At 36.7% G+C, this 18,770-nt stretch overlaps 1 pseudogene; it reads left to right on the top strand.

The window, feature by feature from the left end:
- The first annotated feature begins 532 nt into the window (after window positions 1-532).
- LOC108581796 lies at window positions 533-1,037 on the top strand (annotated as a pseudogene).
- The last annotated feature ends 17,733 nt before the right edge of the window (window positions 1,038-18,770 follow it).

The following is an 18,770-nucleotide window of genomic DNA, read 5'->3' as shown; positions in this document are numbered from 1 at the left end:
ACCAAAGTGTTACTGGGTTTGGGGTGACCCCTAATGCAGATATGGCTTAGATCACAATACTCATCTTCTTTTGAATACCTGGAAAGCCTTCCCGTGAAGGACATGATACCTAATTCTTCAATGCACAACTAAAGACAAATATCCACAAGCATCAGTTCATCCAGACACACATGACTGCACCAAAGAGACAATGTAAGGTACCAGACACCAATCCTGGAGAAACAGAGGTATGCAACCTTTCAGAAAGAGAATTCAAAATAGCTGTTTAGAGGAAATTCAAAGAAATTCAAGAAAACACAGAGAATAATTTCAGAATTCTTTCAGGTAAATCTAACACAAAGATTGAAATCATTAAAAATAATCAAGCAGAAATTCTGGAGTTAAAAAAATGTAACTGACATACTAAATAATGTATCAGAGTCTCTTAATAGCAGAATCGATCAAGCAGAAGAAAGGATTAGTCAGCTTCAAGACAGGCTATTTGAAAATATGTAATCGAGGAGATAAACAAAAAAGGAATAAAAAATCATAAAGTAGCCCTTTTCACAAGACGGCGCTGAAAGCAAAGAAGGAAGCTCCTGCCCCTCCTAAAGCCAAAGCCAAAGCGAAGCCTTTAAAGGCCAAGAAGGCAGTGTTGAAAGGTGTCCACAGCCACAAAAAAAAAGAAGATCCGCACATCACCCACCTTCGGGTGGCCCAAGACACTGCGACTCCGGAGGCAGCTCAAATATCCTCGGAAGAGCGCCCCCAGGAGAAACAAGCTTGACCACTATGCTATCATCAAGTTTCTGCTGACCACTGAGTCTGCCATGAAGAAGATAGAAGAGAACAACACACTTGTGTTCATTGTGGATGTTAAAGCCAACAAGCACCAGATTAAACAGGCTGTGAAGAAGCTCTATGACATTGATGTGGCCAAGGTCAACACCCTGATTCAGCCTGATGGAGAGAAAAAGGCATATGTTCGATTGGCTCCTGATTACGATACTTTGGATGTTGCCAATGAAATTGGGATCATCTAAACTGAGTCTAGCTGCCTAATTCTAAATATATATATATATATCCTTTCAACAGCAACAACAACAAAAATCATAAAGTATGCCTATAAGATCTAGAAAATAGCCTCAAAGGGCCAAATCTAAGTTATTGGCATTAAAGAGGAGGTAGAGAAAAAGTGGTAGAAATTTTATTCCTAAGAGTACTAACAGAGAAGTTGCCAAACCTAGAGAAGATATCAACATTGAAGTACAAGAAGGTTATAGAACACCAAGCAGATTTAACCCAAACAAGATTACCTCAAGACATTTAACAATCAGACTCCTTCAAAATCCTAAAAGCAGGAATATAGCAAAAAGAAATAATATACAATAGAGCCCCAATACATCTGACAGCAGTCAGTGGAAAGCTTAAAGGGAAGGAGAGAGTGGCATGACATATTTAAAGTGTAGAAGAAAAAAAGTACCCTAGAATAGTACATTTTGTAAAAATATCCTTCAAACATAAAAAGAGAAATACAGACTTTCCCAGAGAAACATAAGCTGAGAAATTTCATCAACATCAGATCTAACCTACAATAAATGCTAAAGGGAGTTCTTTGATCAGAAAGAAAAGGATGTTAATAAAATACAAGAAACTTTGTCTGTAGGTACAAAACTGGCTGGTTATAGTAAGTACATAGAAAAACACAGAATATTATGATACTGTAATTATAATGGTGCAAACTACTGTTAAGTAGAAAAATGAAAAGATGAACCTATAAAAAAATAACAAATACAACAACTTTGCAAGGTACAGACAGAATAGAAACTACAAAAAGTTAAAAAGTGTGGGAAGGAAGTTAAAGTATAGAATTTTTATTAGTTTTCTTTTTGCTACTTTGTTCATGCAAGCAGTGTAAAATTGTCACCAGTTTACAATAATGGGTTATATGATAGTATTTGCAAGTCTCATGAAAAGATACAATGGATACACGCACAAAAAAATAACAAGCAAGAAATTAAGGCATACCACCAGAGACAATTATCTTCAATAAAAGGAAGACAGGAGGGAAGGAAACAAGGAAGAGAAGACTAATAAAACAACCAAGAAACAACAAAATTGTGGGAATAGTTCCTTACTAATCAACAAAAACAAAGAATGTAAATGTACTAAATCCTCCAATAAAAAGACATAGAGTAGCTGAATGAATCCAAAACAAGACCTAATGATTTGTTGCCTACAAGAATCACACTTCATCTATAAAGACATAAATAGTTTAAAAATAAAGTGATGGAAAAAGATATTTCATGCCAATGGAAACCAAAGAAGAGTAGGCGAAGCTTTACTTATATCAAAAAAGATAAATTTCAAGACAAAATCATAAGAAGAGAAAAGGTCATTATGATAAAGGAGTCAATTAATCCAGAAGATTTAACTATTTTAAATATATATGCGCTCAACACTGAAGCACTCTGATATAAAGCAAATATTAGAAAGAAAGAGAGAGATAGACTCCAATACAATAATAGCTGGAAATCTCAACCGACCTCAACACACACTTTCAGCACCGGACAGATCTTAACATACACTTTCAGCATTGGACAGATCTTACAGACAAAAAATCAACAAAATGACATTGGACTTAATCTGCACTATAGACCAAATGGACCTAATAGATATTTACAGACTATTTAATCCAACAAATGCAGTATATAAATTTTTCTTTTCAGCACATGGATCATTCTCAAGGATAGACCATATGTTAGGTCACAAAACAAGACTAGAAACATTCAAAAAATTGGAATAATAACAGGAATCTTGTCCTACCACAGTGGAATAAAACTAGATATTAATAACAAGGGGATATTTGGAAACTACACAAACATGGAAATTAAGCAATATGCTACTGAATGATCAGAGGGTTAATGAAGTAATTATTTAAAAATTGAAAAATTTCTTGAGACAAATAATAATGGAAATATACAAAAGCTTATGGTATATAGCAAAAGTAGTACTAAGTTAGGTTTGTAGCTAAAAGCTCTGATATCAAGAAAGGAGAAAAACATCTAATAAACAACCTAACAATGCATCATAAAAATTGGAAAAACAAGATCAAATCAAGCCCAAAATTAGTAGAGGAAAACTAATAATAAATGTAAAAACAGAATAAAAATGAAGAAAACAACACAGATGATCAATAGAACAAAAAAATTGTATTTTGAAAACATAAAACAGAATTGAAAAAAGTTTAGCCAGTTTAACTAAGAAGATAAAAGAGAAGACTAAGATAAATAAAATCAGAGAGACTTTACAAATGATACCACAAAAATTCAAAGGTTCATTAGTGTCTACTAGGAGCAGCTATACAGCAATGAATTGAAATATTGAGAATAAATAGATCAATTTCTAGACACATTCAATATACCAAGATTTAACTATGAAAACATCCAAAACCTGAACAAGCCAATAAATGTAAGATGATCAAAGCTGTAATAAAAAAGTCTCACAGCAAAGAAAAGTAGGGGACCCAATGGCTTCATTGCTGAATTTTACCAAACATTAAAAGAAGAACTAGTATAAATTCTACTCAAACTATTTCAAAAAAATAGAGGCGAGGGAATACTTTCAAATGCATTCTCTAAGGCTGGTGTCACTCTAATATCAAAACCAGACAAAGACACGATACAAAAAGAAAATCAATGGCTGATATAGCTGACATATTTTCATGCAAAAATTCTCAACAAAATACTAGCAAACCAAATTCAACAACACATTAAAAAGATCATTCATTATGACCAAGTAGAATTTATCCCTGGGATGCAAGGAGAGTTGAACATAGGCAAATCAATAAATGTGATAAATCATATCAAGAAAATGAACGACAAGACCCATATGATCATTTCAATTGATGCTCAAAAAGCATTTGATAAAATTTAACATTCCTTCATGATCAAAACACTCAAAAAACTGGGTACAAAGGGAATATATCTCAACATAATAAAAGGCATAGACAACAGTTTCACAGCTAGTCTCATTCTGAATGAGGAGAAACTGAAAACCTTTTCTCTAGGATCTGGAACATGATAAAGATGCCCCCCAACACCACTGTTACTCAACATAGTACTGGAAGTTTGAGAGCAGTCAGACAAGAGAAAGAAATAAAGGGCATCCAAATTGGAAAGAAAGCAGTCAAATTATCCTTGTTTGCAGATAATACAATCTTGTGTTTGAAAAACCTAAAGACTCCAGCAAAAAAAAAATTAGAACTAATAAACCAATTTAACCAATTTAGTATAGTTGCAAGATACAAAATCAACGTACAAAAATCAAGCATTTCTCTATTCCAACAGTGAGTAATCAGAAAAAGAAATCAAGAAAGTAATCCTATTTACAGTATCTACAAATAACATTCGATACCTACGAATTAACTTAATCAAGGAAGTGAAAGATCTGTACAATGAAAAGTATAAAACATTGATGCAAGAAATTGAAGAAGACACAAAAAATAGAAAAATATTCCATATTCATGGATTGGGAGAATCATTATTGTTAAAATGTCCAGTCTAGCCAAAGTAATCTGCAGATTCCATGCCATCTCTATCCAAATACCAATGACATTCTTCACAGAAACAGAAAAAAAAATTATAAAATTTATATGGAACCCCTAAAGACCCAGAATAGCCAAAGCTATCCTGAGCAAAAACAACAAACCTGGAGGAATCGTATTACCTGACTATTGTAACCAAAATGCATGGTATTGGCATAAAAAGAGACACATAGACCAGTAGAGCAGAATAGAGAAGGCAAACAAAGGTGTCAAAAACATACTATGAAAAAAAATGGTCTCTTCAACAGATGGTACTGGGAAAATTTAATATTTATATGCATGAAAATGAAAATATGCAAAAGTCAAATAAAAATGGATTAAATACTGAAATCTAAGACATTGTACTATGAAAGTACTAGAAGAATACATTAGGGAAGCTCTCCATGGGATTGGACAGAGATTTCTTGAGTAATACTCCACAAGTACAGGCAACCAAAACAAAAGTGGGCAAATGAAATCACAAGTCAAAAAACTTCTGCACAGCAAAGAAAACAATTTTAACAGGAAACAGCCCACAGAGTCAGACAAAATAATTTCAACCAACTCATGTGACAAGGGATTAATAACTAGAATATTAAAGGAGCTCAAACAACTCTATAGGAAAGAGAATCTAATCATCCAATTGAAAACTGAGCCGAAGATTTGAATAGACATTTCTCAAAAGAAACTTACAAATGGCAAACAGGCATATGAAAAGGTGCTTAGCATCGTTGATCATCAGACGGATGCAAATAAAAACTACAATATCATCTTACCCCAGTTAAAATGGTTTTTATCCAAAACATAGCTGTAACAAATGCTGGCAAGGATGCGGAAAAAAAGAGAATCCTTTTATATACTGTTGGTGGGAATGTAAATTAGTACAACTACTATGGAGAACAGTTTGGAGTTTCCTCAAAAAACAAACAAACAAAAATAACTATTGTATAATCCAGCAATCCCACAGCTAAATGTGTACCCAAAAGAAAGAAAATCAGTGTTTTGAAGAGATATCTGAGCTCCCATGTTATTGCAGCACTATTCACAATAGCCAAGATTTGGAAGAACGTAAGTGTCCATCAACAAATGGATTAAGAAAATGTGGTACATATATACAATGGAGTGCTATTCAGCCCTAAAAAGAATGAAATCCTGTTATTGTCCACAAAATGGATAAAACTGAAGGTAGTTATATTAAGTGAAATAAGCCAGGCACAGAAAGACAAATTTTGCACATCCTCACTTATTTGTGGCAGCTTAAATTTAAAACAATTGAACTCACAGAGATACAGTAGAAGGATGGTTACCAGAGGCAGGCACAGGTAGTCTGTGTGTGTTGGGGAGTAAGATGATATGGTTAATGGATACAAAAAAAAATAGCTAGAAAAAATGAATAAGACCTAGTATTTGCTAGTGATAGATGCAAGAGGCAGATGTGGGAGGGTCCCCAGAGAATCTCTGACCTGCCCCACAGTGTTTGTATCAGTTGCTTTTGAGCTGATGAGGGAACCTGCCCAGGGCCTTCTCTGGGCATGCCCTCAATGGACTGGGGGCCCACCTGCAGACTGGGGAAAGGGGGTGGAGCCACCAGGAATTCGTGCCTTACACTGTAGGGGAGGAGCCTGACCTCTTCAGCTCATGTGTGTTGGTCTAGTATTTAATCTGTGAGATGAGAGCCTGTTGGCAGGACCCTTTATTTTCACTGAGCACTTTCTTTTAATAAATTCCACCCTCCTCACCTTTCAATGTGTCTGCATACCTAATTTTTCCTGGTCTTTAGACAAGAACCTGGATTTTAGCTGAATTAAAGAGCAAAACTCCTGCATCATTTTGGTGGCCCATATGGGGACATGAGGAAAGGTGAGTAAAATGCAGACCAAAAAATCTCTTTCCCTTTTGTTTCTGAGCTTTTTCTTGTCCTCAGAATTCTTCTGAAGGTAGAAGGAACTGCAACCCCCCCACTCCACCACCACTGTCACTCTTGGGGGTTGGGAATGTCAGCCGTGGTTCCACCTAGACTTTTCTATAGCATTTTCCTTATTTTTGGGACTGTAATGCCATCTATCTTTTTTTCCCCTAACAGCCGCAGGCACATGCGGGATGAACAGGCAAGCAGTGGTGCCCCATCCCTCTTCCCTCCTGACTGGAGCTGGGACACATGGTCCAAGGGCTCCACATAGCAGCCTGGCTGGCATTCCCTGCAATATCCATGGTGTCTTCCCCTTCGAGGAGTCCAGCTCTGTGCAAGCCCCAGGGAAGAAACAACAATTAAAAGTTTTCCTCCCTGATGGAAGAACTCATTTGCATAAGAATAAAAAGCTTTTCCTCCAGGCATCTTTCCAGCTGTACCTCAAGCTTTTTTTTTTTTTTTTTCTTCTCTCCACCCAGTCAGCAGTTAACACAGCCTTGAACTTTAAGCTACTTTTTCTTTTCTCTATCAGGTCAGCAGTTAACTTTTATATAAAAGGCTTTTTTTTTTTTTTCTTTTTTTAGAAGACATTTTACCAGGCTAGGACCCCAAATTAAAACTGTAAAGTTTTAATTATGAAAAAGGATTTGTGAGGTTGGTCTGAAGCTGTAGCCAATCTGGTGACTTTGCATATCTTTCTGTATGGTTCTACCAGAACAAGGGGTACCCTAGGATGGGATGCAGGCCTAGGATTCCATAGGCCCACTGTTCGAGGCCAACCAGCAAATTGGTCAGTGGCAAACTTTGCTGCAGGCCTCGATCTTGTTTCACTTTCTTGGAAGTATGACCTTTAACCAAGTGGCAGTGCTTTGTTGTAGTCTCCGCCATTTTACAGTGGCAGCCTGAGTTCAATCTTGACTTAGGGAATGAGTCCTTTGCAGCTTGGTATCTGAATGATCTTTGCCATTTGCTGAGTATTCTTCCCTCAGTGAACTTCCTTGAATTTTCCCTTCTCTGAGCACCTGGAAGGTTACCTTTGGTAAAGTTCAAGAGCCAGAAATATTGACTGATTGGTGTGGCTAAAGTCAGATAATAGATATTTAAACAAATTTTCTTAAAGTGTACTCACTTTAATTAAAAGTGGATATCCAAGTTATAGGCATATTTGAAAGGCCTTTATGTTTTTATTTTCTTGGGTCTTGTTTTGCTGGAAAAGTTTTTTTTTTCTCTCAGTAAACTCAATTGTTCTCCATTTTGCATCGCCACTCAACAATGCACATGAGAGGCTGTAAGGTAATTTCTTATGGCCAGGGACTCTTTGGGAAAAGCAGAAAAGGCACCGTGGATTCCATTTTGGGAGAGACCTCTGTTTTCCTCATGGAATCCCAGGAATTAGAGGCAGACAGATTCCTTGCAAAATCTGTTTTTCTCTTCCAGCTATACCTGTTTATTGGGCCCTGGAAACAGCATGCTTTCCTAGCATTGCTCTTAAAGGGCTCCACCCAGAGGCCAATAATCCAGCTGGGAGATTGGCAAATGAAAAATCTTGTAACTACTAGATCTGCTTCTGTTTGTCTGTGTGGTTATATATGTGTTGTGTGTGGTGTCTATAAAAAGAGCTCTAATTAATTGACTTCAAGAAGGACAAACACTTTGATCAAATATTTTTTAAAGGTAAGATAAAAGCTGTGGTAACTTTTGGCTCATGTGACTTTAATCTTTGAGACATAAGAACAGCTTAAAGATTATTGATAAAATGCAGATGTCATAAAAATGTAAATTTTTGCCTGGGGTTAAAGGATTGTTTATAATTAGATAAAATAAAGCTAAAAATTTAAACAAATTGTGGTCGCAAGTTAATCTTACAAAAGAAGTTCCATGTGTGAACATTGACCAAATTCAAAAGAGTTATAAAAAGTTTTTGATTTTTTTTTAAAATTTCTGCATCATCATTTTGGCAAAATAAATAATTTACGGTAATCTGGAATTGTATTTCGTAACATCAAGTGTTTTAAACCTCTCACATCTAATGGGCTTCCAAAATCAAAATTCAGCTTCAAAATTGTCTTCCCTTGCACCTGGCTTTTGGATACTACAGAGGGCCCCTGGATCATCCAGAAGAGAGGTAATCAGAATTAGTTGACATGTTTAGGTACATTGGATTGCCAAAATGATGTTTAATCTTCTTTAAGTTATATTTTAGGGAATAATATTAATGTATGCTTCAAAATTGTATGGGATTTATAAAATTCTAATGTCTGCACATATGCTATCAATCACAATTAAGGTTGTTATTTTAAGTTATTGTAAATCGTGGAGATAACCAAATTTCTTTGTCAATCGTGCTTTTAATTGTAACTACTCTGGACATTTTGTTATCCACAGACAATTGTTATCTTGTTTTGATCCTCTTCGAAACATGGTTTATAATCTGCTATAGAACAGGTGTTCTCAAATGCATGTTTCTGGTAATTTGGAGATTGTGACATTGGAATAAAGAAAAAACTTACAGGACTCTGGAAGAGCTGAAATGTTCATGAATATCAAGCAGAACAAGAGTTAACTGAATGGCCTGTGGAAACCGAAGTAATCTTTTATACTTTTGCTTGGAACATTCCTGATCCTTGTTTTGTTCTTCAGAGTCAAGGAAACTTGTTTTGAGCTATGTATGACCTTTAATAATTGAGTAGGGTATACGCTTGTGAACAAAATTTGGAGCATATTTCTTTCTTGCTCTCTGCCTGGCTTCTCCAGAATTTGGAAACTAGTTGTGAGTATTCTTAACTTATGGCAATATAGTTGTTTACATCTGTGCAATAGGAATCCTTTTTTTTTCTCTCTCTCTCTCAACAGGATTCAATTGGAGAAACTGGTTGTTTTACCCAGGCTTTGACTGGGAGAGTATGCTTCCTCTTAAGGAATTGTTTGATTTCCCTTACAGAGGGAAAACTGACATCACACCTTGTCTACACAGTACCCCGTACATGGTTCTTAACCTGCAGTGAGTAAAGAATGTCACTTTTCAACAGTCCCAGAAACCCTATGCCTATGCTCTTGAGACCTCAAGGAGAGAGGAGTTTACCTAAGTCACAGGTATTTGAGGAGACAAACCCATAGGTGGGTGCAGCTTTAGAAAGTTCTGTCTCAGATTCCTTGTGGAACAGAGTTCCATTAAAGCCAATTTTAAAAGCCTGTGTAGAAATAATTATTCTTGCTGCACTTTATGGAGACAATCAGGCCAAGCATAAGACTAAAGTTTATTTTGCAAATGACCCAGTCCTCTCATGATTTGTTTTTAACAAAAATGAGGACTAGAGAGAGAGAAATTGTGTTTCAAAACTTATACATTTGTCACTAAATTCTAGACTCTAGTTGTTTTTAAGTTTTTGCATATGTTTTAGACTAACGCTGCTTGTTCCAGTGGACCAAACAGACATCTCAGACAGCAGCTCAGAAAGAACAAAAGGGATGGGTAATGTGAAAATCTGGATCAATATTCTATTTCTGAGCAAATATCCTGCAAATCCTGCCAGGTGATGGGAATAAATAGGGTGCCCATTACTTGAAGGTTTCCTTTTTAGGAAAGTAAGACCAAGGGAGCCAAAGCCAAGTCCCATGCACCCAAATCTTAGCAAGCATAACTATAGCCAACAGTTATCCGGGCATGTCACAAGACATCCTTTTCTCTCCCTTGTTGGAGGACTTAATTACACAACTTCACCTTAGTGTTCAGCTTATGTAGTCTATGCAACCCCCATATTTTTACCCCAAACTCCATTCCAAGCTTCATGTCAACGTAGAAAAGAAAACTAGACCTGAGGGATCCAGAGGCAGATGATAACAAAAGTTAAAAGGCACAGCACCAGTGAGCCTGACTGAATCTTGCCAATTAAGCCAAGCTTCCTATTTTGTAGATAAAGGTCATGCTAGTATCCATGGCATAAATGAGGTCTAGGGAACTCAAAGGCTACTGACATCAGGGAAGATAGGCCATATATGGGTAAGAGCAAATATTCCTACTCCCTAGGTCCCCCTGTTAACATGGGCAAAAGCCACCTTGACACCCATAGGTGGTCCCTGTTATGGTTGCCGGGGCTTGGGGATATTAGGACAGAAGAAAGAAAGAGAGACTACTCATTTTCTGTCCTTCACATATCCCAGGTATTCACTAGGAAGAGAAGGGATCCTGGGATGCCTCACTCCCGTCTTCTAGATGAGTAGCCATTCATCTTCAGTCTGTACCCCTTTTGAATCCATCCTGAACCCCTGGGACTCCTTTGAAAAAAACACCTTTTTTGATTGTTTGTTTGTTTTCCTTCTTCCTCTTCTGTCGTCTCTTTACAGATAGGAAACGGTGTTTCCTTACTACGGGACACTTCCCTCAGATGCATCCTCCAAACTAGGAAAAGTTAATTTCCCAAACCTTAAACTCGTCTTAGAATTGGGCTCAGGGGACAGGAACCTGGAAGCCTCACATGCCAGCAAAAGGGTAAAAGATTTTTTTAACCAGTTGGTCTTTTGGCTTCCCCCTCCCTGTGCAAACAGGTAAAAGATCTTGAGATTTTTGAGCTGTCCTTACTGCTCCCTTATTTCATTTTGATACATGCTTTCTACTAACCTGGTTTATCTCTTCTAGACTTCAGGCCCTCAAACTCCAGTCATGCAACCAGAGCCTCAGACAATGGACCCTTCTGCCAGGGACTTGTAGAGAGACCTCTGAGGGAGCTGTGACTGCCATTTTCAAAAAACAGTGCCCCCTGTCAGCAGGAAGCAGTTAAGATTAGTCTTTGTCCCTAAGCTTATTTCTAAGGGCAGTTAGATGTGTGTGCTTCTTTAGAGGGGGGAATGATAGATGCAGGAGACAGATGAGGGAAGGTCCCTGGAGAATCTCCAACCCACCCCACAAGTGTTTACATCAATATCTTATGTGGATGGGGGAACCTGCCAGGGCCTTACCTGGGCATGTCCGGCAACAAACTGGGGGCCCGCCTACGCACTGGGAGAGTGTGGTGGAGACACCAGGAATTCATGTCTTATGCCTTATGGAGCGGGAAGGAGCCTGGCCTCTTCAGCTCTTGTGTGGTGGCCTGGTATTTACTTTGTGAGGTGGGAGCCTGTTGGCAGGACCCCTGTTTTTGACTGAGAGCTTTATTTATTTATTTATTTATTTATTTATTTATTTATTTATTATTTTGAGATGGAGTCTCACTCGACCCCCCAGCTGGAGTGCAGTGGCACAATCTGGCTCACTGCAAGCTCTGCCTGCTGGGTTGAAGCAATTGTGCCTCAGCCTCCCAAGTTGGTGCGATTGCAGACACCTGCCACTACACCCAGCTGATTTTTAGTGTTTTCAGTAGACACGGGTTTTCACCATGTTGGCCAGGCTGGTCTCAAACTCCTGACGTTGTGATTTGCCTGCCTTAGCTTCCCAAAGTGCTGGATTACAGGTGTGAGCCACTACACCCAGCCGAGAGACTTCTTTTAATAAATTCCACTTCTCAACTTTCAATGTGTCCGTGTGCCTAATTTTTCCTGGTCGTTAGACAAGAACCCAGATTTTAGTTGAACTAAGGCCTAAAAAATCCTGCATCACTAGCACAGCATGGTGACTCTAGTCAATAATAATTTAATTATGCTTTAAAAAATAACATAAAGAATATAATTGAATTGTTTGTAACACAATGGATGAATGTTTGAGATGATGGATACTCCCTTTACCCTGATGTGATTATTATGCATTGCGTGCGTATATCAAAATATCTTATGTACTTCATAAATATATACATCTACTATGTGCTCACAAAAAAATAAAAATAAAAATGTTCAAAATTAAACTTTTTCTTATAATCATAAAGTTTTACTTTTTTATTGCTGAATATTTTTAAAATATGTGAATTTACAAAAAGTAAAATAAGAATGTAAATATCACTACCCAGAGACATAGCTATTGATATTTATGCCTTTTCATCTAATTCTTCACCTTTGTATATTTTGCAAAGTTCATGCATTAATAAATATTTAATTTTGTAGTCGACCACTGAACTCAATATTTGCAATGCAAAATTTTGTCAAAGATGTCATAATTCATCCTATTTTGTTAATGGGATCATATTTTGTCCTATGATTTTAGGATAATCTTTTTTATTATCTGCCTACTTGTAATTATTTAGATCAATTTTATAAATTATGCTGCTAGAAGCATCTATGTGCAAAATGTATTTTAGAATTAAAAATAATTTTGTAATATAGTTTATCATAAATGCAATCACACAGCCAAAAGGGTACCAACATTTCAAAGCCTTAATATATATTTTCAAAAAAAATCTTATATCAATTTAGACTCCTGCCAGTAGGTATTGAGAGTATGGAGAGTACTTATCTCATAATACTCTGAAAGCTTTGAAAATTTAACTTTATTTACTTCTTTAAGTGTCTATTTGTTACACTATTGGTAGCAATTAACAGCCTGACACAGGATGCTTTATAGAGATATGTATTTATATATAAAAGCAATACATTGGGATCATATATTAAATTGTAATTAAAATTCAAGTATGTGAAGAGGGAATTGAGAAGAGGTATAAGAGACCTAAATCAGCATTTGTGAATTTTACTTAGAAACACTTTAAATCTCAATTCAGGCAGAACATCTCTGAAGTAGATTCCAGTTTTGTGACTGAGAAAAACAGGGAAAATGATAGGGATTGAGAAATGTAAAAGTAGATGAGTGTATAGAGATTCCCAGAGCCAAAAAAGCAGCACCCTGTGGAATGGTATTTAAAGACCCTAACCTTGAGAGGATGCCGGGAAGTCCTTGAGTTGGTAAAAGACAGTTTCATGAATAATTTAATTACATAGAACTGTTGATTAAAGAAACTTCATTTAAAAAATTCAGCTGGATCTTTTGTCATTAATACAACTGATAATCAAATGCAAGTGACCTCTCTTCACCCACCAGAGAAATTCCACAAGCCACTCAGAGACAGAACTACCTCATAAAACATTTGATGGTGTATTTTTTAATAAATTATTATATAAAATTTTTCATAATTGACACAAATGTATTTTCACATTTGTCTAACAAATCTAACAGTTTCTATCAGCTGACTTTTGGATTATCACAACCATTAAAATACCTGAAGGGTGTTTATCCCCAAAGATCTTGAATTAAAAACATTTCTAAATGGAGAAATAAAGGTGAACCTAGAATAATGTTAGAATGAGAGTTGGAAGGAACTTAAAATACTAGCTTAGTCTAATATAAATTAGAAACCCAACTTTCTAAATTTCATTTTATTATATATTTTGAGTCAGCCTGGATTTTATTGATTTGACGTAAATGCTGGAGGCATAAATGTGTGTGCCAATGAGAGTCATCTTTTAATTGATTAGGATGTGTGTGTATTTAGGGAAGCCAGAGCTTGACATTTTGCATAGATGACTCATAGTTTGTATTGTCCTCTTTATACTGGTTTGAAATCCATAGAATGGGTTTGTCTCAAATCAGTACAAACCCATTCTAAGCTCCTTCCAGTTTAAACCCAGGTAGTAAACCAGAAGGAGTATAGAATTTTAAGTAAGGCTGGAAAACACTTTACCAGATGTGTAACTTTAGGTAGATATTACCAAAAAGCTAGTAGAAGACAAGAAATAACTAAGATCAGAGCAGAACTGAAGGAGATAGAGACACGAAAAACCCTTCAAAAAATCAGTGAATCCAGGAGCTGGTTTTTTGAAAGGTTAACAACATTGATAGACCATTAGCCAGACTAGTAAAGAAGAGAGAATCAAATAGACACAATAAAATGATAAAGGGGATATCACCAATGATCCCACAGAAATACATACTATAATCAGAGAATACTATAAACACCTCTATACAAATAAACTAGAAAATCTAGAAGAAATGGATAATTTCCTGGACACATACATCCTCCCGAGATTAAACCAGGAAGAAGTAGAATCCCTGAAGAGACCAATAACAAGTTCTGAAATTGAGGCAGTAATTAATAGCCTACCAACCAGACAGCTTCATAGTCAGATTCTACCAAAGGTACAAAGAGGAGCTGGCACCATTCTTTCTGAAACTATTCAGAACAACAGAGTCCTCCCTAACTCATTTTATGAGGCCAGCATCATCCTGATACCAAAATCTGGCAGAGACACAACAAAAAAAGAATATTTCACACCAATATTCCTGATGAACATCTATGCGAAAATCCTCAGTAAAATACTGGCAAACTGAACCCAGGAGCACATCAAAAAGCTTATCCACCATGATCAAGTTGGCTTTATCGCTGGGATTCAAGGCTGGTTCAACATACACAAATCATTAACATAATCCAACACATAAACAGAACCAATGACAAAAACCACATGATTATCTTAACAGAGGCAGAAAAGGCCTTCGATAAAATTCAACACCCCTTCATGCTAAAAACTCTCAATAAACTAGGTATTGATGGAACGCATCTCAAAATAATAAGAGCTATTTATGACAAACCCACAGCCAATATAGCACTGAATGGACAAAAGCTAGAAGCATTCCCTTTGAAAATCGCCACAAGACAAGAATGACCTCTCTCACCACTCCTATTCAACATAGTATCTGAAGTTCTGGCCAGGGCAATCAGGCAAGAGAAAGAAATAAAGGATATTCAAATAGGAAGAGAGGAAGCCACATTGTCTCTGTTTGCAGATGACATGATTGTTTATCAGCTGAAAATCTCCTTAAGCTGATGAGCAACTTTAGGGAAGTCTCAGAATACAAAATCAATGTGCAAAAATCACAAGCATTCCTATATTCCAATAACAGACAGACAGCCAAATCATGAGTGAAATCCTATTTACAATTGCTTCAAAGAGAATAAAATACCTAGGAATCCAACTTACAAGGGATGTGAAGGACCTCTTCAAGGAGAACTACAAACCACTGCTCAAGGAGATAAGAGAAGACACAAACAAATGGAAAAACATTCCATGCTCATGGATAGGAACTATCAATATCATGAAAATGACCATACTGTCCAAAGTAATTTATGGATCAATGCAGTCCCCATCAAGCTACCATTGACTTTCTTCACAGAACTAGAAAAAACTACTTTAAATTTCATATGGAACCAAAAAGAGCCCAAATAACCAAGACAATCCTCAGCAAAAAGAACAAAGCTGGAGGCATCACACTACTTGACTTTAAACTATACTACAAGGCTACAGTAAACAAAAGAGCATGGTACTGGTACCAAAACAGATATACAGACCAAAGGAACAGAACAGAGACCTCAGAAATAACACCACACATCTATAACCATCTGATCTTGGACAAACCTGACAAAAGCAAGCAATAGGGAAAGATTCCTTTTTTAATAAATGATGTTGGGAAAACTGCTAGCCATATGCAGAAAACTGAAACTGGACCCCTTCCTTACACTTGATATAAAAATTAACTCAAGATGGATTAAAGCCTTAAACTTATGACTTGAAACCATAAAAACCCTAGAAGAAAACCTAGGCAGTACCATTCAGGACATAGGTATGAACAAAGACTTCATGACTCAAACACCAAAAGCAATGGCAACAAAAACCAAAATTGACAAATGGGATCTAATTAAACTAAAGAGCTTCCACACAGCAAAAGAAACTATCATCAGAGTGAAGAGACAACCTACTGAATGGGAGAAAAGTTTTGCAATCTATCCATCTGACAAAGGGCTGATAGCCAGAATCTACAAAGAACTTAAACAAATTTACAAGAAAAAAACAATCCCATCAAAAACTGGGCAAAGGATATGAACTGACACTTCTCAAAAGAAGACATCTGGCCCCAAAACATGAAAAAAAGCTCATCATCACTGGTCATTAAAGAAATGCAAATCAAAACCAAAATGAGATACCATCTCATGCCAGTTAGAATGGTGATCATTAAAAAGCCAGGAAACAACAGATACTGGAGAGGATGTGGAGAAATAGGAACACTTTTACACTGTTGGTGGGAGTGTAAATTAGTTGAACCATTGTGGAAGACAGTGTGGTGATTCCTCAAGGATCTAGAACCAGAAATACCATATGACCCATCAATCCCATTACTGCATATATACCCAAAGGATTATAAATTATTCTACTATAAAGACATGCACACATATGTTTATTGCAGCACTATTCACAATAACAAAGACTCAGAACCAACCCAAATGCCCATCAATGATAGACTGGATAAAAAAAAAAAAGTGGCACATAAATACCATGAATACTACGTAGCCATAAAAAAGGATGAGTTCATGTCCTTTGCAGGGACATGGATGAAGATGAAAACCATCATTCTCAGTAAACCAACATAGGAACAGAAAACCAAACACCACATGTTCTCACTCATAAGTGGGAGTTGAACAATGAGAAAACATGGACACAGGGAGGGAAATATCACACATCAGAGCCTGTTGGGGGTTGGGGGGCTAGGGGAGGGATAGTATTAGGAGAAATACCTAATGTAGATGACTGATTGATGGGTGCCGCAAACCACCATGTCATGTGTATACTTATGTAACAAACCTGCACATTCTGCACATGTATCCCAGAATGTAAAATATAATAATAATTTTTAAAAAAACCACTCTGAAACTTAGTGCCTTATTAATTTACCAGCACCTTGTGAAGGTTAAGGAGGCAGGGTATAAACAACTCTTATGGCTCCATAAATTTAATGCCTTCCCTACCTCCTTTCTTTCTGTTCTTGCTCTATGCCTTGCATCATTCAGCACACCCTTCATTCCTTCAGAACATTTTGTTTCCTAATGGCTATATTTTTCATGGCTCCCTAAAAATCTATTTACAACTTCTCAAACTCTAATTAGGTGACTCATCAGAGCTTTTATCCTTTTCATAAGATAAGTAAAATTCAAAAATTGCATATATTTGTACTTCTTTACAATTTGTTTGTTTTTTTTATGGGAAAGAAAAGCATTTGCCCTGGAAGGTGGCTTTTTCTGAAGGGTTCCTGTTGCAAATGAAAGACTCAACGTACATTTTCCTTATTGTTAATTTCAACCTAGCATCAGCTCGCACTGTCATCTGCAGAATACTGATAGGGAGAATTCCACATTGTGTTTCATTTCCAAGAGGGAGATCTTACATACAGTTCTGGAGGTATGGGATGTCCTTATTCAATTGAATAAATGGCATATTGAGCACCTGTTATGTGCCAGTCATTGTGCTGGTCACAAGGAACACACACGTAAAGATTTTCTGTGTTATCCAAGACTTTCACGATTGGGTATACCTGCTACATAGCAGTTCTGTAATGTAATGCCTGCAATCTGACAGGTGTGTGCTGAAATATGCTTAAGGATAGGTTCATCGAGGGGGTAAAATTTAAACTCATAATGAAGTTGGAGTTTGCCTTTCAAAGACTGGGGCTGGATAAGTGAGATAATTGCATTTTAGTCAGAGGAAAGAAATGACATGTACAAAGGCAAGGAGCCAGGAATGAGCCTGGCATTTCCTGAGAATGACAATTAATTCAGCATCAGCAGAGCCTAGGATGTATGTGGGAGAAGGGAAAAAGATCAAATTCTACAGATAGGCAGCAGTTGTGTCCTGACGGGGAGTCTGTGAAACTTTTATAGCAGAAAATTTACTTGATCGTATTTGCATTTTAGAATTAGGGCTCCAGAGGCAGTGATTGTGGAGGATAAATGGTAAGGAGTCAAGTCTGAAGTTGAAGGGTCAATTTTCTGGTCTATTGCAATAGACTCCAGGCAAAAGATAACAAAGGATAGCAGAATGTGTAAGATGAAAAGACCAGGTGTGGGATGGTGGTTGTCCACATTGATTAAGATTATACACTTGAGAAGCATATTACTTCAGAAATGTGCTGAACCTTTCTAATTTTCTGTTTTCTCATTCATAAAATGGAGATTATGCAACTTAGTCTATAGAGTTGTAGAAAAAATGGAGCACGATGGATTATGTACTCAACATAATACCTGAGACGTAATGCATTTTCAATTATTAGTATTTATGTGGTAATATAGAATGTTGTTTTGTACTTGAACAGAGAGCAGAATGAGGAAGAAGAAAAGGCCAAGATATCCATCACTTATTTATAGAAAGGCAGGTTTTGATGGTTGTGATTTCAACTTTGGTCATATTTAGTTTGAATTGCCTATGGCACAATCAGCTGAAGTTGTCTACAAATGTGGATATGTGTTATGTGGAGCACATAAGACTGATCTGAGGACACCTCCCTGAAAAGCACTGATTTCTTTATTCTTCACCCTCCATTGAAAGAAAGAAGCTTCC

Source organism: Papio anubis, chromosome 14, assembly GCF_008728515.1.
Source record: "Papio anubis isolate 15944 chromosome 14, Panubis1.0, whole genome shotgun sequence".
Taxonomy (NCBI): domain Eukaryota; kingdom Metazoa; phylum Chordata; class Mammalia; order Primates; family Cercopithecidae; genus Papio; species Papio anubis.
This window is presented reverse-complemented; position numbering and strand designations above follow the sequence as displayed.